At 42.6% G+C, this 20,727-nt stretch overlaps 1 pseudogene; it reads left to right on the top strand.

Annotated features, from left to right (window-relative positions):
- The first annotated feature begins 18,507 nt into the window (after positions 1 to 18,507).
- LOC139183332 (U6 spliceosomal RNA) lies at positions 18,508 to 18,608 on the top strand (annotated as a pseudogene).
- Positions 18,609 to 20,727: the final 2,119 nt, after the last annotated feature.

Genomic DNA, 20,727 nt, shown 5'->3' with positions numbered 1-20,727 from the left:
AGTGTGTGTGTGTCTACATGTAGTTTGAGGTGTGGATGTTTCCGTTTTAGCTATGAGAACCTAAGTTTGCACTGCCTAGGAAAAGGGCTGTAATGTATTTTAAGTGGTTAAAGAAGCTGCACAAGTAGCCACTGTACCTGCTGCACTTGGAAGTACAGACACATCCCGTCACCAGTCATTTTTGATGTGAAATCAGCAACAGTAATAGGTTTAAGCTGTTTTATGTACCGTGTGTGTTGTGCTTAGTCTCTCAGTCGTGTCCAACTTTTTGCAACCCCATGGACTGTAGCCCACCAGGCTCCCCTGTTCATAGGATTCTTTGGCAAAAATACTAGAGTGGATTGTCATTCCCTTCTCCAGGGGATCTTCTCCACCTGCATTGGCACATCTCCTGCATTGGCAGATGGATTCTTTTCTATCTGAACCTTATACCTTTACTTTTTCTTCAGGGAAAAGGGGTAGGAAAAGTTCTGGAAAAATAGAATTTTCATTTAGTTTTTCCAGTGTATTACTTATTACCTCGAATAAAGAGATCTCCGTTAAATGCAGAAATTATAGCATTAGGAGTGTTGGACCCAGAAGTAGTAGAAGAGAAAATAGGATTCAAAGAAAATGAAAATAACAAAATTAAAAAACAACATCCTGAGTTGGATGTCTCATATTTATCCTGGTGGTTGATCACTGACTGTACCCCAAGGCCACCAATAAACTCAGATCCAATTGAGAGGTAGAACTCAGGCGTCTAGTTCTATGGACATCTTTGTTTTGTTCCCTTTTCTGAAGAGAAGCATTTTCTGTTAATTAGAGCATGCGCCTTCCTCCGCCTTTCCCTCAGCCCCTTCCATAGTCCCAGGATCTGCTATTTCCCCGCCTCTGCCTGTATATCCACATTCCAAATATCTCTCTCCTAAGGAACTGCAGAAGAACTCTATGGTGGAAAACATCAACAGTGCACTTCTTTTTTAAAATGAATTAATTCATTTATTTTTAATTGAAGGATTCTGGGAAAGATTGAAGGCCGGAAGAGAAGGGGACAACAGAGGATGAGATGGTTGGATGGCATCACCGACTCAGTGGACATAAGTTTGAGCAAACTCCAGGAGATGGTGAAGGACAAGGAAGCCTGGTGTGCTGCAGTCCATGGGGTTGCAAAGAGTCAGACGACTTAGCAACTAGCAACAGATTGAAGGGTAATTGCAGTATTGTGTTGGTTTCTGCCATACATCAATTTGGATCAGCCATAGGTGTACATGTGTACCCTCTCTCTTGAGCCTCCCTCCCACCTCCCACCCTATCCCACCCCTCTAGGTTGTCACAGAGCCCTGGTTTGAGTTTCCTTGAGTCATACAGAAATTCCCACTGTCCATACTGTCTATTTTACGCATGTTAGTGTATATATTTCCACGCTACTCTCTCCATTTGTCCCACCCTCTCCTTCTTAGCACCTCCCCCAACCCTCCCCCACCCCCTTTTCCATAAGTCTGGAAAAGTGCACTTCTTTCCTGGAGAATCGCATCAAATTAGGTCAGAGGGCTGTTGGGCAAAGAGTCTCTGTTTTGGTGTCTCAACTTCTGCTCCCCTCCTGCAGCTCTCCTTGGCTAGAATCAATTTGGCATTGAATCTGCCTGTTGATTTTAAGAGAATTGGGAATAAAGCTGGGATGAAGAAGTTAGCTTCCTCCTGGGAATAATGCAGACTCGAGTTCTCCCTTGAGGACCTAACTTTGAATCTAGAGGGTTGAGTGAGAAATGAGGCCATCTGTGGCAGCCTAACACTGGGCATTTGAAAATGGGCATTTTCTCATCATCCTTCCTTTCCTTTAAAAAAAATAATGTAGCTTGGAAGAATATGATTATCCTTAAACATTTTATTTTTTAATTAAAGAGGGTTCATTATGCTACCCGTCTCATCTCGTCCCAGAGGAGAGAAACCCTGTGTTCAGCAGTTTGCTAAGAAATAATTATAGGTTCAGATCTTCCCCAGGCCCCGAAATTCAATTAAAATTTTTTTGTTTTAAGTTGCTTGCAGTCACATGGTGTGTAAATCTGCGTGGATGAGTGTGTGTGCGCGCGCATGTGCACGTGCGCACACATGCCCCAGTTTTCCTTGTAACTACTCTGGGAATGGGTTCCCAAATGTGAGGTTCCTGAAAGACACCAATCCCCCCACTCCCAACCCAGTTTCTTGGCTGTTTCTACATGATCTGATATTAACACATAATGCTCTGTGAAAGCAACCTTTGTTTTTTTTGTTAGTTTGTTCGTTTTTGGCTAGAATCACTCTGTTTGTCTATCGGTCCCCAATTCCTGGGATATGTCTCTGGTTTATACTGAATCAGATCAGTGTAAATAAGTGGCTCTCAACCAACTCTGTGGATCAAAATCACCTGGGGGGACTTTTAAGCAGTAGCAATGCCTACTCCCTGATGTATATATTCAGCTGGTGTGGAGTGGGGCCCAGGCATCAGTATTTTTTAAAGGCTCCTTAGGTGTTAATGTACCCCAGTTCAATTCCTGGGTTGGGAAGCTCCCCTGGAGGAGGGCATGGCAACCCACTCCAGTATTCTTGCCTGGAGAATCCCCATGGACAGAGGAGCCTGGTGGGCTTATAGTCCATGGGGTCACAAAGTGTCGGACAAGACTGAGTGACTAAGCACAGCACAGCACAAAAGACACCCAAAGGGCTTCCCTGTTGAGTCAGCAGTTAAGAATTGGCCTGCGATGTAGAAGACCTAGGTTCAATCCCTGGGCCAGGAAGATCCCCTGGAGAAGGGAATAGTTACCTACTCCAGTATTCTTGCCTGGTTAATCCCATGAACAGAGGAGCCTGGCAGGCTACAGTCCATGGGGTCGCAAGAGTCAGATGCAATTTAGGGACTAAACAATAATAACACAAAGACACACAAATAGGGTCATGGGGCCCAAATTTCATTGCCTACTTGCTCAGCTTACTATCTAGTTAGTTTAAGTAGGGTAAGATAGGGGCAGAGTGGTTACCTGCCACTTTTATACTGACTCTGAGTTATATTTAAACTTGGGGTGGAAACAGGATTCCATATAGTTCTCCCCTGCACCGCCTCTTTCCTCATCCCAAGAAGGGGGGCAGTTCTGTTGTAGGACTGCCCCTGTTTACACAAAAAAATTATTAGGGAGGATAGTGTATAGATGACTCTTCTTGTAAGAACATTCCAGGAAATGGGGCAGTATTAATATTTATGGGTTCATTCAGGCTGCGATTGACCTTTTCCCTAGTTTACAGAAAGGAGCTAAAAATTCCCAGGCCTTGGGGCACAGGACCTCCTGGCAGCAGAAATATGGAAAGAGGGAGGCAGGGCTCTGTGAGGCCAGATTCTCCCAGATAATTAACCAAAATAGACATGGCTAATAGAAATCTAATAAATAAATTAATAAATAAAACAATGTACTTATGAATCCCTATATATCTCAGCATATAAACATATATAGGTTTCTGCATATTAGTAGCTTACACAATGTGTGTGTTTGCAGATTTAAATAGAATGGTATATAAATATATTTATATAACTACAGCAGCCTTGTGGAATGTGGAGGTAATTATGCAGATAGCTCAGGCATGTTTTTTGAAAATTGTAGCCATTTTCATATTTGACTGAAAATTTCACTGTTATCCTGATGTTCCCAAGTATTTAGACTTATAAGTTATGTATATATTTTCTAGTTTGCCTACAGATGTTTGTATACATTATATATAGAATAGGTTAGGAGATATATATATATATATATATTTGCTATTTTTCAGAGAGAGGGTTCTGAATTAGTGTAGATAGCCAAAGTGAGCAGTTCAAACTCAGATAATCTACACTGGGGCTTAAATAATCTGCATTTACTAATTATATGAATTCAGTTCTAAAATCTTCACTTATTTGGTGCTACGTAGATATAGCCCCTGGAGAAGGCAATGGCACCCCACTCCAGTACTTTTGCCTGGAAAATCCCATGGACGGAGGAGCCTGGTGGGCTGCAGTCCATGGGGTCGCTAGAGTCGGACACAACTGAGTGACTTCACTTTCACTTTTCACTTTCATGCATTGGAGAAGGAAACGGCAACCCACTCCAGTGTTCTTGCCTGGAGAATCCCAGGGACAGGGAAGCCTGGTGGGCTGCCGTCTCTGGGGTCGCACAGAGTCAGACACGACTGAAGTGACTTAGCAGCAGCAGCAGCAGATATAGCCCCTACAAATTTGAACCAGTTGAATGCACTTCATTTTGCCTTTGAGAATGCAGGTGTGTGATGAATAGTTAAGGACCTACTGATTCCAGTTTGAATTATCCACCCTCTTGAAGGGAGGATGAATAGAAAACTATCCAAGAAAAAGCTGAGAGAAAGAATTTCAATTTGTCTTTGTCATGAATCAAAATATTTTCTCTCACTCTTTGCCCGGCTCCCTCACACGTAGGCACTCATGCACACACACGCGGGAGCATGCATGCATACATATGTATACACACTCACTCATTTATTAAACTGATGCTAATTTCTTTCTGGGCTGGACTGACAGCAGCTTGATGGTCTGTGGAGGGGAGGAAGCAAACCAAAGCTGTCTCCAGACACAAGAACAGACCACTGCTCACGAGCCACAATTATGGAGATGTGCTTTAGACCCAAAAAGGCTTGGTGGAGAAATTGTTTACAAACCACTACCAAACACCTAATCAGATTTCTATGACACTTCTGTCGCCCTCCCTGGTTTCATGGAGATCTTTCTTGTCCTTTCAAGTGTCTGAGGTCTTCTGGCAGTGTTCAGTAGGTATTCTGTGAGAATTGTTCTGCATGTGGAAAATGTATTTTTGTGATGTATTTGTGGGAGCAGGTGAGCTCCACGTTCTTCTACTCCACCATCTATTTTTTTTTAATTTATTTACTTGGCTACATTGGGTCTTAGATTGTTTCTCTCTAGTTGTGGCTTAGTTGCCCTGCAACATGTGGAATCTTAGTTCCCCAACCAGGGATCAAACCTGCCTCCCCTGAATTGGAAGGCGGATTCTTAACCACAGGACCACAGGGTAAGTCCTTACTCCACTATCTTGATTCTGAGCTTCTCTATGACATTTCTACTTATCTCCCAGTTTGGTTCTGTATCTGAAACTGGAACAGATACTGGAACTGTGTCCCCCAAGTCTGCCTCCAAGAGCTGGGGCTCAGGGTCACACTGTGGACAATGGCGTGGGAAGAAGGCCACTGCTACCATCTCCCCATCCCCTGTGCATAGTCCAGGCTGAGCTGACCACGGAGGCTCCCAAGATCCTGCTTTACATCATTATGATGATTTTGTATGAAAAATTATATAGATGAGTTTTATGAATATTCTCCTCTCTCTGGGTTGGCTGAGCAACAACTTAGTTTTAAATATGCCCCTCATTCTCCTAGCTGCATCTTTTATCTTGTTTGCAAAACAAAAATGAAGCATAGGAGAATAAAACAACCCTGCCTTGGAGAAAGACTACCCTGTTTAAACCCAAGATTGGCTACTCATGGATGAAATAAAATAAAAGAGAGTTTTCTGAATTGTTCAATTTTAAACACGCCACATTATTAAATACATTCAACATGAAACCAACTTCTGTTGTTTTACTTGAGTCAAACCTCTAGTTGGAATGGGCCTGCAGGAAGAGGGAGTGGAAGTACTCTGTTAGGTACCTAGATGCTGTTCTATTTCATCTACAGTCCTGGTGATGCCATTTAATCATAGGGTGGATATACCAGCTTTCCAGTTCTCACTTGGGATATACATGCCTATATACTACCTAGGTTTGTGACCAAGGAGGCTAGGACCAGCATCTCATCTACTCATTCAGCAAAGATTTACTGAGCCCCTACTAAGTGTTGGGAACTGCGTGAGGTTCTGGTAAAAAGACAACAAGATCTTGTCTATGAGGTCCTCACAGTACATATTTGTGGAAGAAATGGACATATTAGCAAATAGGTATAATACAATGAAAGAAGTAACACAGGAGTATTATAAAAGCACAAAGGAGAGGTGGTATCTAACCTGCTCTTTGGGGTGGGGGATGGACTCTCAAGGAGCAGACGATGAGAGCCAGAATGTTATTTTCATACATTCTAGTCCTCAGTATGATATTCTGCTTGTTGAATGAATTGGTCAAGGGTTTATTAAGTCTCTGGAATTGCAGTGACAGAAGCACTGGAATAGGAGTCTGAAGGTCTGGGTTCTGGATCAGGCTCCATGATTACAGTCTGTGACTTGGCCCCGCTGCTGCTTGTCAAGATGAAGTCAGGGCAAGATCCTGGGCTGGTGCCAGACCTCTGCTTCCTTGGTTAATTAAATACACTGTCCCTCCTCCCAGTATGCGTGTCACCCAGAAGAAATAAAACCAAAGTTTTCTTCTCGAATCCACTCATAAAATAGTCATCAGCTCACTTGGGACCGGTCACTCAGTCGAGTCTTACTGTTTGCGACCCCATGGACTATAGTGCGCCAGGCACCCCGTCCGTGGAATTTTTCAGGCAAGAATACTAGAGTGGGTTGGTATGCCCTCCTTTGCCTGACCCAAGAATCAAACCCATGTTTCCTGCACTGGCAGGCGAATTCTTTGCCACTGAGTCATCTGGGAAGCCACCATCTCTCTCTAACTCTGTCCTATCCCAATTTTCTGTGAATCTTTAAAAAAGTATTTCAAAGTTATCTAGAAGAGTATTTATAACGTGAGACAGTTTTTTGCAAAAGTTAGGACAGGTTAACTAGTGCTGAGGAGGCTGGAATGCCGAGAAAGTGAAATGATAGGAAAGAATCCATTTGGTTTACTTTGGCCCGTGCTGACCAGCAGTTTAAAGCCATCCTAGGGACTTTCCTAGAGATCCAGTGGTCAGGACTCTGTGCTTTCTCTGCTGAGGGCCCAGATTCAATCCCTGGTCAGGGTACTAAGATCCTGCAAGCCCCACAGTGTGGCCAGAAAGAAAGAAAGAAAAGAAAAGAAAACTACCCTTTACTTAGAGCAGTGGGACGGCAGGCAGGGACCAGGGTCTGTATCATGTTCTACAAGGAAGACTATTTCTCTTCTTGAGCCAAGCAGAGAGGGAGACTGGTGGCTGAAGTGTCCTGACCTGATTGGAACAGGAGGCCTCACATCCCTGCTGATTCCTCACATCCCCTGACCTTAGGCTGAAGAGAGGAAATAAAACCAAATGTTGGATTATAATCAAGCAACTCCATGTTAAAAGCCGAAGGGCCTAACCCTTCTCACAGAATTCATTTGCTCTTTGCCTCTAGAACACTCAGGTGCTTGCTTACCTCTGTTTTGTCTTCTGCAAAATGGGTAGAGCTATTCCTGCCCTATTTACTATTCAGTGTACTTTACTGTGGTGGTACTTTTCATAGTGTGTAACTTGTAGTTGATTAAGATCTGTCTTCCTAACTTGAAAGGTATATTCAGGAAGATAAGAACTGTGTTTATTTTCCTCTCCATTTAATTCCCAGAATGTTCAGTGCTTCCATGCACTGGCCAGTCAACCAATAAATACATTTGAATAAATGAATGAATGAATGGCATTGTCAGGATTAAGATGAACTATTTGAAATACTTCAAAAAAATGTACAGGTGAAAAGAGTGTAAAGCATTGTTTCTAGTTAACTAGACCGTAAATTTCTTGAATTAGACTGTAAATTTCTTGAATTTAGGAACCAAATCTTACACCCTTTAAAAAATGTGTTTATTTACTTATTGCTTATTTATTTCGGGGTCCTAGTTGCTGTACTCGGGCTTTCTCTAGTTGTGGTGAGCTGGGGCTACTCTAGTTGCAGTGCAAGGGCTTCTCATTGTGGTGGCTTCTCTTGTTTGGGAACACAGGCTTTAGGGCCCACAGGCTTCACTGCCCTGTGGCATACAGGTTCTTCCTGGACCAGGATCGAACATGTGTCCCCTTGGTTGGTAGGCAGATTCTTAACCACTGGACCATCTGGGAATCACAAGTCTTACACTGTTTATTTCCCATTCAACCTAGCAGAGCACTCTCTGCATAGTTAGGTGCTCCGTAAATAATTATGCTCATCACTATAGTATTTAAAAGAAAAATAATACTTGAATAAACAATCCCAAAGTGAATTTAATAAAGACAATTCCATATATAATAGCATTAAAAATAATAAAATGCTTAGGAATAAATTTCATAGAAGAATTGAAAAATTTATACTCTGAAAACTACAAAGCACTGTTGAAACTTAATTAAAGAAAACCTAAATAAATGTAAAAACATCCCATGTTCATGGCAATACTTCCCAAATTTATCTACAGATTCGACATAATGCCTACAACAGAATCTCATTTCACTTCTTTGTAGAAACTGACAAAGCTAATCCCAGAATTCGTATAGAAACCAAAGGGACCCAAAAGAGCCCAGACAATCTTGAACAAGAAGAATGATGATGGAAGACTCAGATTTATTGATTTTTAAACTTACAACAATAGTACAGTAATCAAGAGAGTACAGTACTGGCATAAAGAAAAACATATAGATCGATGGAATAGAAAGATTGTTCAGGAAGAAACCCTCACATTTATGGTCAATTGACTTTTGACATTGGGCCTAGAAAATTCGATGGAGGAAGGATAGATTTTTCAAGTGGTGCTGGGACAAATGGACAGCCACATGCAAGAAAATTAAATTGGATTCCTACTGCACACAATATGCAAAAACTAACTCAAAATTGATGAAAGACCTAAATGTAAGAGTTAAAAATGTGGAACTCTTAAAAAAAATACATAGGTGTAAATCTTCATGACTTTGGATTAAGTAATGATTTCTTAGATAAAGTAACCCTAAGAGAAATACATAAATGGACTTCATCAAAATTAAATACTTTTTGCTTCAAAGGATACCATGAGGAAAGTGAAAAGATAATTCACAGAATAGGAGACTATATTTGCAAATCATTTATCTGATTAGAGATTTGTATCTAGAATACATAAAGAACTCTCATGACTCAAAAATAAAAACAAGTAGCCCAAACGAGTAAAGGATATGAATAGGCATTTCTGCAAAGAAGAAATACATGCCAATAAGCACATGAAAATATGCTCAGTGTTGTTAACTATCAAAGAAATGCAGATCAAAATCACTAGAATATGGCTATAATAATAAAAAATAAGATATTAATAAGTGTTGGTGAAAGCTGGAAAAAATTTAACCCTGGTTGGTAGAAATATAAAATGATACATCTGCTTTGCAAACAGTCTGGTGGTTTTTGAAAATTGTTAAACCTAGAATTACCATATGACCCAGCAGCTCCACTCCTAAGTATATACCCAAGAGAAATGAAAACATATGTCATATAAAATGTGTCTATGAACTTTCATAGCAGAATGAACTTTCATAATAGCTTAAAAGTGGAAACAACTCAAATATCCTTCAACAACTGGATAAATAAGATGTGAAATATTCACAAAACGCAATTATTCAGCAATAAAAAAGGAATGAAGAACTGATCCATGCCACAGCATGGATAAATCTTGAAATATTATGCTAAAAGAAAGATGTCAGTCACAAAAGACCACATATCACATGATTCCATTTATATGAAGTGTTAAAAGTAGGTAAATCTATGAAGTAAGAGAGTAGATGTGATTTCCCAGAGCTAGGATTCTTGGAGTGGGGGATGGGAGACAAGATCTATGAGATTTCCTTTTGGGGTGATGAAAATATTCTAAAATTGATCGTGATGGTGGTTGCACAATGCTGTGAGTATATTAAAAACATTGAACAGTACACTTTAAATAGGTGAATCATATAGTACATGAATTATATCTCAATAAAGCTTTTATTGAAAAAAGAAAATTATAATACAGTGCCTGCCCTTAGGGAACCTACAAGCTAACTGAATTTTTCTTTTTTGGTTCTTCATCTTAAAAATCCTGGCCACTGCATTTTGAAAGTTTGTTAATTTATTGTCTGTTGGCTACTGTAAACTTAGTGCTTTGGAGTTTAGGGTAAAGGTGCAGGAAAGGCAGAGGAGGAAAAAGGACAGAGAATAAGGGCAAAAGAGAACCCAAGGAGTGAAGTCTTTTGAGAAGAGGCCTGGGAGGCCTGTTCAGTCTCTTAGCCTATCTAAAAAGTAAGAACTGTGCCTTCAAGACTCCAAATATGAGTATCTTTGACTGAGGGTTCCAGTTTTGGTTGTGGTATTTGGAACTGGGTTACCTTAGCCACCTTCTTCTGGTGCAAATGACATTAAAAATATGAAATATCAACCTTGTATCCTTCTCTAGTCTCCCACATTGGCCTGAAGATCTGGATAATTGGTGGGTGTGGGAAGAAAGCCACGGAGAACTTGTATCCATCTGGAGAGTGGCAAGGTGAGAAAGAGCTGGGGAATGACTCAAGAAGATTGGAGTCTAGGAACAAAAGACTCTGAAAACCTCCCTAAGTATATAATGGGAAGGAACTTGGACATCTTGATGACTAAATTGACTCCTACTATGCTGCAGTTCCTGGAGGAGGTACGGCAATCCACTCCAGTATTCTTGCCTGGAGAATCCTGTGGACAGAGGAGCCTGGCAGGCTACGGCCCATAGGGTCGTAAAGAGTCAGACACAACTGAAGCTACTTAGCGTGCACACACATGCTGTAGTTTTGATTCTAGTCTTGGTTCCCTTCATTTTTCAAGAATCCCAATTTCAATTATCTTCTCACCCATTTGTTCTAAACAAGAGCCTGTCTTTTTAAAAACTTTTTATTTTATATTGAAGTATAGCCAATTAATAATGTTGAGATAGTTTCTGGTGCATAGCAAAGGGACACAGCCATATATATACATGTATCCATTCTCCCCCAAACTCCTCTCCCATCCAGAACAGAGCCTATCTTGACAGAAGGAAGGGGTAAGGGCAGGTATGGAGGCAGAGAGACATGGCAGGGGGAGAAAAGAGTTAATTGCTGGTCTTTAGGAAACAGTTCGATGAGAAAAATGCTAGTGAGCTCTTGGACTTAATAAATAAAGAATCAACAAATAGAAAGACTTTCTTTATTTGAAAAAACAAACAAAAAAACACCTTTCTGGATGAGAGATCTTGAGCGAGATTTTTAAAGGAAGTTCCGAGTATGGACTGCAGATGCATTTCCTCCCGTGATGCTGGGCGCCCACCACAAGAATAACTCCCCTCATCACTGGTCAACTGTGGCCCTTTGCCTGCTTATGCCGAGTGACTTGCTGAGTGATTCCAGTGATAGCTGAAACCTAGTCAAGGGGCGACTGAGTGGATGAGGGGGCTCTTGTGACCCCACTATCCTAGCTTTGGCTTAGGTCTTGACTAGGGAATTCAGTGCATTTGCCTTTAAGGGGAGCAGAAAAGGAGAGTTGGGAGCCCTTGCTGTCGCGTGGGTTACCTACACAAAAACAGACATGTGTTCTTCTCTCTGGCCAGCCCATTCTCTGCTCTTCTTATCCCAACTTGCCTAATTGATACCTTGGCCTATGGTGTCATTAACAATGCTTGAATAATAGCCTGACCTGCTGATTTCAAAATGGGAGAGGTGATTAATATGTCGGAAATCCAGCGAGGGGGAGCAGGGAAGGGGATGTCCCGAGAAATAAAACATGGGAGATGTGTCCTTCTGTGTCCCTGTTGCCCACCCTTCGTTCTTTGACCTCGGGGAAGAACTTGGGGATACAGTCTGACTTCCAGTTCCTTTTTGGTTTTCTGATCCCCCTCTACTTCTCCTCCCTGCCTCCCCCAACAGCACACGTTCTGACACCTACAAGCTCGTTACATGATGATGACCTATATTTTTATCTTTTTTATGAGCATCAAACACACATAGTCTTGCAAGCACTTGTGTTTTTTTTTTCTTTCCCCTATTGACGTGTGAGTGCCTTTGATGGTAATTTATTGTAGGGTTGAGCAGCCAGGTCTTAATTGTACCCTAAAATTGCTTACCATTTTGATGCTTCCAAACTGTCCCAAAATGTACCTTTTTCCTACAAGAAGGGTGTGGGGCACCCCCCTTTTAACTGTCTTCTGTTGTAGAATACAGAGCTTAGAGAGAACGTGCAGAAGGACTTCCTCGGCTGGGTTTCAGGGACACCTTGTCCCCAGCCTCTAATTGCAGTTGGATTGTATGAACATTTGGTTCTACTCAGCAAAACTTTTCTTCATGGCTTAGGTCAACATGGCTTCACTGGTTGCACAGAATGGTCAACGAGCAGTTTCTACTCTGATAGTCAGGCTCTTCAGCAAATTCCCATCGTGGCTACTTGATTCTGTGAATTCAGATGGGATTGGAAGCAAGAAAGTTGTGCCTTAACCTAGGGAGTCTGGGCTATGAGAGGCAGTTAATCCCAAGCAATGCAGTCCTTCTGAAGTCATTCTGTAATAACCTGTAACTCCCACATCTGACCACTCCCTCACCTGATTTAGGGATGACCAGGGGGAGCAGAAGATGAAGAGTATAATTTTAGCCCGAGCAGAACTTCATTCTTAAGTATAATTTGAATTTGGGCCCCATAGTCTTCTTTGCCCCCACGTCACTTTGTCCCTCAGTACAATAAACAGCATCATATACTAGGACACGCAGATTCATTACAGGAGGATGAGTCAGTGTCAGAACAACTAGGAATGTAACCCACGTCTTGAAGAAGTATTAAATATAAAGGAAAAATGAAGACTGAAATTCCTACCTCCCTTTCTGGAGAGACCAGCATAACATCCAGTGTTGACCTAGGTTCTGTGCTGGAAACCGATCTACCCGTGGACTGAGTCCTTGTTGGCTCATGTTACAGACTGTCCATTCCAGCTGAGTTCATTTGTTCTCTCTCTCCCACACATGACACTCACCACATATGCTTGCCAGTACTTGCCTTCAGACATTTTGACAGGCCAGTTTCCTCTTTCTTCAACCTTAGTACTGTTTCTCTGTCCTCTCTGTTCAACCCTGTCCCTCTCCTCTTAGTAGCCTGGTCCTGAAAGTCTCCTCTGCAGTAGTGTTAGTTACTCCAGTCGTGTCTGACTCTTTGTGCCCCTGTGGACTGTCTCCCACCAGGCTCCTCTGTCCGTGGGATTCTCCAGGCAAGAATACTGGAGTGGGTTGCCATGCCCTCCTCTAGGGGATAAAGCTGCTTTAATTGGCCTTACCTGACTCCTAGGACTCCACTGTTTCACAGATTCTCAACATTATGTTATTTGCACTTAGCCCCTTGCCCTATTGGCTCCCTATATCCGTAAAGGAACTTTTCGTGGCCATCTAAATGAGCCACGAAAAACTGAGAGAAAAACTACTCCCACCAGCTTCTTAGGTGAATAAAAATCTCTCTTCTGTGGAAGGCCTCCCGAAGAGGGAGACTGCACCTGCTTCCTCAGCCTCCAGTTTTTACTTCCAGTGGAGCCGGATAGATGCAGATGAACCTGATAAAGACAGTAGCTTCCGTGGTGGAGTCCATGAGAAATGCGACTTTCCTTGTGATAACTTAGAGATTGTTCATTCTCAAACTTCAGAAATGGAGTCAGTTACCTGGAAATTTTGAAAAAATATGGAGTGTCTCTTGTGATTACCTGGTTCTCCGTTACATGCAGAATAAAGTCCAGATTCCATAGCTTGATCTTCAGAGTCTTCCATAGTGACACTGCCTGTATTTATCTCTACGCTCCTTTACGTAACCTAGACTACAACCTCATGGGTCTTGGGGTTCTTGAACTTGTTCTATGCTCTTCGGCTTCCAGAATTTTCACATACTGTTCTTTCTGTCTGGAATGCCATCCTTTCCCTCATCGGCTTATCAAGGTCCTATCCTTCATTTTAGCCCAACTTAAAAATCTTCTCCTGCAAGAATACTTCCTAGATCTCTCAAGTGACCACTATTTCTGTCTCTCTTCCAACTAGAATGTCACATTATTTTGAACCTCTGTAATAGCACTGTTTTGTACTGGAAAAATGTATGTAATATATTTATATGTCTCTTTTACTAGACTGTAAACTTCTGGAAGGTAGAGATTGTGTATTTTTGGACTTTGTATCCCTTCCTATGCTTTGCATAATGCTTTGGACAGTAGGTGCTCAAGAAATATCAATTAATTGGAAATCAGGGCCTTGTTTTTTGTGTGCTTTGTTTTTCAGCCAAGCAGCATGTGGGATCCAACCGGGGGTCAAACCTGCAGCCCCCTCATTGAAGTGTGGAGTCGTAACCACTGGACTCCCAGGGGAGTTCCCAGGGCCTTGCTTTTATGTTCATTTTGCTCTTACAGTTCTCCTCTAACCGAGTCACCATTTTGTACTGACTGAATTTGTTTTTGGGTGTTCTTCATCTCTGTCTATTGTAAGAGCTGAGCATTAAAATAATCTAAGTGCAGTGGAACTGACAGGTTTCAGAGGACTCCGAAAGCAGATCCATCCTTGGAAAGTTTCTGGACTGGTTTGAGGTTAGCTTTCCTGCATGACAAAAGGCATTTGTAGGGATGGCTCTGGCGAGCTACTGGGGAGAAACCAGGATCAAGGAAGAGGAGCCTGAAGGTGAGAAGAAACTGATTTCTGGGAAAGGGATCAGTTTAAGGATTTTGTATGTCAGCAAAAAGGGCAGTGTACTTGCTTGCTGCTGCTGCTGCTGCTAAGTCGCTTCAGTCGTGTCTGACTCTGTGCAACCCCATAGACAGCAGCCCACCAGGCTCCCCCGTCCCTGGGATTCTCCAGGCAAGATTCATTTCACTCCTGGCACCCTGCTTGTTTCTTTATGCTACAATAATGTCGCTGACAGCGCTTTTCCTGTCCGGTGCCTAAGGAAGGGCTGATGGCTCTGCTCCCCTGTGCTTCTGGTAGGAAAAAAATATGATGTTTTGACGGCTCCATATGCTTAAGAAAAGACAAATCTAACCTCCTGGGTTTCTTGACAATTCTTCCCATCAACTACTCACTTCCCCACCGTCTTAGGTCTCCTGACTTCAACAAGCCCTTTTTGTTCTAAGATTAAACTGTTAGATTGTTTCTATCATTACCCTCTCTCATTTCTGAAGGTCTATATGGGTAATTTCTTCAGTCCTAGTCTTCTGTGTTCAATTCTGTAGCTTCTTTTCTCTGTTTGGCTGAGCTGGGTCTTCATTAGGGGGAACAGGCTCTCTAGTGGCCAGTGAGTGGGCTTAGCCGCTGCCCCCTGCCTCCGCATGTGGGATCTTAGTTTCCTGACCAGGAATCGAATCTGCATCCCCTACATTAGAAGGTGGAGTCTTTACCACTGGACCCCCAGGGAAGTCCTTGTAGCCTCTTTCTTGCCATACCCTGATTTATTATCTCCTCTTCCTATAGAAATGCTGGGCTGGAGGAAGCACAAGCTGGAATCAAGATTGCCGAGAGAAATATCAATAACCTCAGATATGCAGATGACACCACCCTTATGGCAGAAAGTTAGAGGCACTAAAGAGCCTCTTGATGAAAGTGAAAGAGGAGAGTGAAAAAGTTGGCTTAAAGCTCAACATTCAGAAAACGAAGATCATGGCATCTGGTCCCATCACTTCATGGCAAATAGATGGGGAAACGGTGGCTGACTTTATTTTTCTGGGCTCCAAAATCACTGCAGATGGTGACGGCAGCCATGAAATTAAAAGACGTTTACTCCTTGGAAGCAAAGTTAGGACCAACATAGACAGCATGTTAAAAAGCAGAGACATTACTTTGCCAACAAAGGTCCCTCTAGTCAAGGCTATGGTTTTTCCAGTGGTCATGTATGGATGTGAGAGTTGGACTGTGAAGAAAGCTGAGCGCCGAAGAATTGATGCTTTTGAACTGTGATGTTGGAGAAGACTCTTGAGAGTCCCTTGGACTGCAAGGAGATCCAACCAGTCCATCCTAGAGGAGATCAGTCCTGGGTGTTCATTGGAAGGACTGATGCTGAAGCTGAAACTCCAATACTTTGGCACCTGATGCGAAGAGCTGACTCATTTGAAAAGACCCTGATGCTGGGAAAGATTGAGGGCAGGAGGAGAAGGGGATGACAGAGGATGAGATGGCTGGATGGCATCACTGACTCAATGGACATGGGTTTGGGTGGACTCCGGGAGTTGGTGATGGACAGGGAGGCCTGGCATGCTGCAGTTCATGGGGTCACAAAGAGTCGGACATGACTGAGCGACTGAACTGAACTGAACTTCCTGGCGAAAGTCTTCTCTGATAACCTTCCGGAAATGTCCTTAATCTTTCCTCATCCTTCCCAGCCTGGGTGGCAAGACCTCAGCCCAGATCTTTAGTGATGCTCCTATTTCTCTGTGTCCTGTTTTCCATCATCCAGGGAATGCCCCCTTATAGGTATTTCTTGTCTTATTAACTCTGCATGCACCTGTGCAGCCTCCAGTTTCTCCAGTCAGAGAAGTTATTGGCTGGCTTTCTCTTGCTCAGAAAGTCAACCAATATTAACAGGTGACAATGAAGAGAGATTTAGAAGCTGTTGACTTTCTTGACCCCTTTCTTCCTCCCTCAGTCCTTTCTTTACACCAGTCCTTCCATCCTCAGATGCTGGTTGAGCATCTGCTGTGTACTAGGTGCTGTTCTATGTTCCTCCCTGTATATAGCTTATACTCAATGTTCTTTCTGAGTGGTAGTTTAGATACTGGTTTGCTATGGAAAACTACTTAATCAGATGTCCCCAAATAGTGTCAAAATCCTAGAAGTCTCTGACTGAGGGCACAATTAGGATTTCTCTTCTTTGTTGGCCACTCTCTCCGTTCTTAGTATTGCTACTCATCATTGGTCCATCTCTCAGAACTTGATATAGAAATGTTGTTTTATGTCTCATCCTGTGATGAACAGTTTTAGCATTTACTGAAGAACTCAAAGGATGGAGGTGGGGAGACTAGATGTAAGCATGCATGCATGCTCAGTCAGTTCAGTTGTGTCTGATTCTTGGGGAGACTAGATATTCCCCCCAAAAAACAGAAGCCCTACTTCTTACCTTCACAGAACTTAAACTTTTAACAAATGAGACAGAAAACATTCCTCCTACTGTTATATATAAATATGCATATGTGCTGCTTATGCAATTAAATATTATTGAAAAACTAAAATGGAGCAAAGAAGTCATCTCAGTTACTTGGAGTTAATAAAGAAAGGCTCTTTGGAGGAAAGGGTTTTGAGCAGCTGGGTTTTGATAGGAGATGTGGAAAATAGAGGCCATGAAGACAACATTCTAGGGGATAGGAGATGATAGTCAATCACAGGCTTAGATGTGGGAATGAGTGGGGATGTGGGAGTTGGTGAGTGGGTTATCTTGGCTGAAGCACAAGGTCTAAGTAGGAAAAATAAAAAGAAATAGGTTCAGTGAGAGATTAGAGTAGAATTGGTGGACATGATCAACCTAGGTTGATGTGTCTTCCTAGCTGAAGGCAGGGGAATAAATAAAATAGCTTTAGGAGGACTAAAATTTTTATTCTTCCCCTCAGCTTTTGAGAAAAGGGTATTAAGGCGTTTGGAACTCTGACATAAGGGTTCTGCTAACATGAGGGAAGGAACAAAGATCAAGGATAATATAAGCCCAAGGGTCTGGTTTTTTTTTTTTTTTTTCAAAATATTGCTTAAATTTCAGCCGTAGTTATTTATTCACAAGAACTCTGTTCTTCCCTTTGCTTGGTTCTACTCTGGAATCATAGAATGACTCTACAGAAATGAGCTTACCCAGTCACATGCTTCTTGCATCCTGTCTACCCATCTCTCCTGCATAACAAGGCTTCAAGGTAAGGCAAAGAAACTTTCACACCTGGTGTCTGTCTGTTAACTTTTGCCTTTCTGGACTGACCCTGCTTGAGGGGAGGAAATATTCATGGAGAAACTGCCTTTAGATTTAGTCAGAGAGGTCTTCTAAATCTGGGTTCTGTTAGCTATTATAGGGGAAGATCTTCCCTCATAGCTCAGTTGGTAAAGAATCTACCTGCAGTGCAGGAGGCCCGGGTTCAATTCCTGGGTTGAGAAGATTCCCTGGAGAAGGAAATGGCAACCCACTCCAGCATTCTTGCCTGGAGAATCCCATGGATATAGGAGCCTGGCAGGCTACAGTCCATGGGGTCGCAAGAGTTGGACATGACTTAGCGACTAAACCATCACCATAGGGAAAGAGAGGACCGGCTCTAGCTTCCAGGACTTTTATGATATTTTCACCTTGAACCTCTGCTGGAATTTCCTCTGAAGCAGAAGGAAGAGACGACCACTTTCCATATAATGCTTAAATATGAACGAGGAGAAAAGATATTCTTCTCTTCGATATATTTAGGTTTAAAAGACAAAATACCAACAAAAGAATTAAATTTTGTGGGGAAAGAAAGAGTAGAAACACAAAAGAAAGAAGAACTTCCCAACAAAGTGGATTATTGAGATGACTGAAAGAAACTGTGGTGTGTGCTTTGGCAGCATATATACTAAAATCGGAATAAGGGGATTTCCTGGTGGTCCAGTGGTTAAGACTGCACTTCTACAGCATGGGGCATGGGTTCAATCCCTGGTGGGGGAGCTAAGAGCCTGCATGCCCAACAGCACAGCAATAAATAAATATTTAAAATTAAAAATAAAAGAAATTGGAATAATACCGGAGAAGATTAGCATGGCTCCTGTGCAAGAATGGCATGCACATTCATAAAGGAAATTGTGTAGTTCCTTTTATCTGAGAAACTAGAAGAATTAGGTCAATTACCAACTGTCTGCATGATTTTGGAGGTGATGAAACAGATGTGGAGACCTCCAAAGTTCTGAAGGCCTAAGACTCAGTGATTTCAGAACAGGAATTAGCTGGAGGAAGCCAGAAGGACTTGAACTCATTTTTCATATCTCTCTTACCATGGCTGCATGCCTTTTTGGTTTCTCAAAAAAACTTTTTTTTTTTTGCTTTTCTAATTCAGAGATAGAAAACCTTGAGGAAAATGAAGATGAAGTTTATTCACCTAGATGTGCACATGGAATTTTGTGATCAATTCTGATATGATTTTCATATCTAGATGATTAATCAAGGTGAATTTTCATATAGACGTTGGGTAAAGTCTTTATTCCTGATTTGTGGATTATCCACTTGGTGGGTTTTTGCAGACTCCATACTTGCACTGCCTTGGGTTTGGCAGAAACAGTGTGTCAGAAAGAACATCAGGGGGACTTCCCTGGTGGCCCAGTGATTGAGAGTCAGCCTTGCAGTGCTGGAAACATGGGTTTGATAATCCCTGGTCAGGTTACTAGGGCTTCCCTGGTAGCTCAGCTGGTAAATAATCTGCTTGGAATGCAGGAGACCTGGGTTCGATCCCTGGGTTGGGAAGATCCCTTGGAGAAGGGAACGGCTACCCACTCCAGTATTCTGGCCTGGAGAATTCCATGGACTATATAGTCCATGGGGTTGCAAAGAGTTGGACATGACTGAACAACTTTCAGGGGAACTAATATCTCACATACGGCGGAGCAATTAGGCCCCACAACTGGAGAGTCCATGCACTGCAACGAAGATTCCCGCATGCCACGACTAAGACCCAAGGCAGCCAAATAAATGAATTTTAAAAGCAAAGGAAAGACCATGAGGGGTAGACACAGATGGTATGTTTGCAAGTGTTTGTATGTGAGCAACTTTATGTAGATAAAGTAATATGCATATATTTCACTCACTTTTTTTGGTAATGTTAATTACATTTTGAGCTTATATATTTATTTGGGAGTCTGTTTAATAGTGGCCTCTACCCCTAGATGGTAAGCTTCGTGCAAGACTTATATTTATTTCATGCACCCTTTCACACTCAACATTTGTCACAGGACTGAGCACATAGTAGCCAGTCAACAAATGAAAGAATTCCGTATGCCTCTGCTCTTATCTACTGGTTTGGATAATGAGAAGTGCCTTTCCAGGGGCTGGGAGGAATCTGTACTATGGCAAGTGGAGGAATCAGAGATGAGCCACAGACTGAGATCAGATCTCTTCAGGTGAGGCTGGCAGCCCGAGGGCAGATCCCTTGTTGACATCCTCTGCCCATCACTGACTGCATCTTGTGGTAATACCTAGGGCACAGGCCAGGGAGTGATCCAGGGCTATCAGAATAGACATCTTATTCCAGCTGCAATTGTTTCAGATGTAGCAGGGTTCTCAGCCCACTGACCTGTTGGGCACTGGGGGTGGGGAGGGGGGGGGGGTTGGTGGCATGAGTCAGAGAGGAATGTGGGGCTGGTTGTTTGGGAGTTTCGCTCTGTGAGGAGAAGCTGGTTCCCCATGCTTGTCAGTTCTCTAATGGCATCCCCAGGGCAGAGCCTAGAAACAATCAGTTGAAGAAGACAGACTGAGCAGCCACACTCTTCTGAATCCCCCAGGATGTTGACAGGAGAAGAATTTAAATGGATATTAATGGGCAGAGGACAATCCATAGACCATGAAAGTATCATCAAGTGTTTCAATGGAAAGAATGCTTGAGAGCTCATCTTATCTATACTTCTGACTTCATCCCAGATAAATAAAAATCTTTTTCCCTTGAAGATTTTTTTGGCCTATAACATGGAGGCCTTACCAGGGCAGTGGGAGCTTGGTGTAAATTCTCCCAGGTCCCATTTCCTCTTCGCCCTGCTGGGACTGCATGAATGCACCAGACAGATCCTCACATCTACTCCCCACCTCTTCACACGGCATGCAGCGGTGGGCCATGGCTGCAGGTGTGGAGAGGCCCTGGTTCTTGGGTCTTATTGGAGAGGGGACCTATGAATCTTGTAAATGTGATGACATCGGCAATGACAGACTCTTCAGCCGCCTGCTAG

Source organism: Bos indicus, chromosome 5, assembly GCF_029378745.1.
Source record: "Bos indicus isolate NIAB-ARS_2022 breed Sahiwal x Tharparkar chromosome 5, NIAB-ARS_B.indTharparkar_mat_pri_1.0, whole genome shotgun sequence".
Lineage (NCBI taxonomy): Eukaryota > Metazoa > Chordata > Mammalia > Artiodactyla > Bovidae > Bos > Bos indicus.
This window is presented reverse-complemented; position numbering and strand designations above follow the sequence as displayed.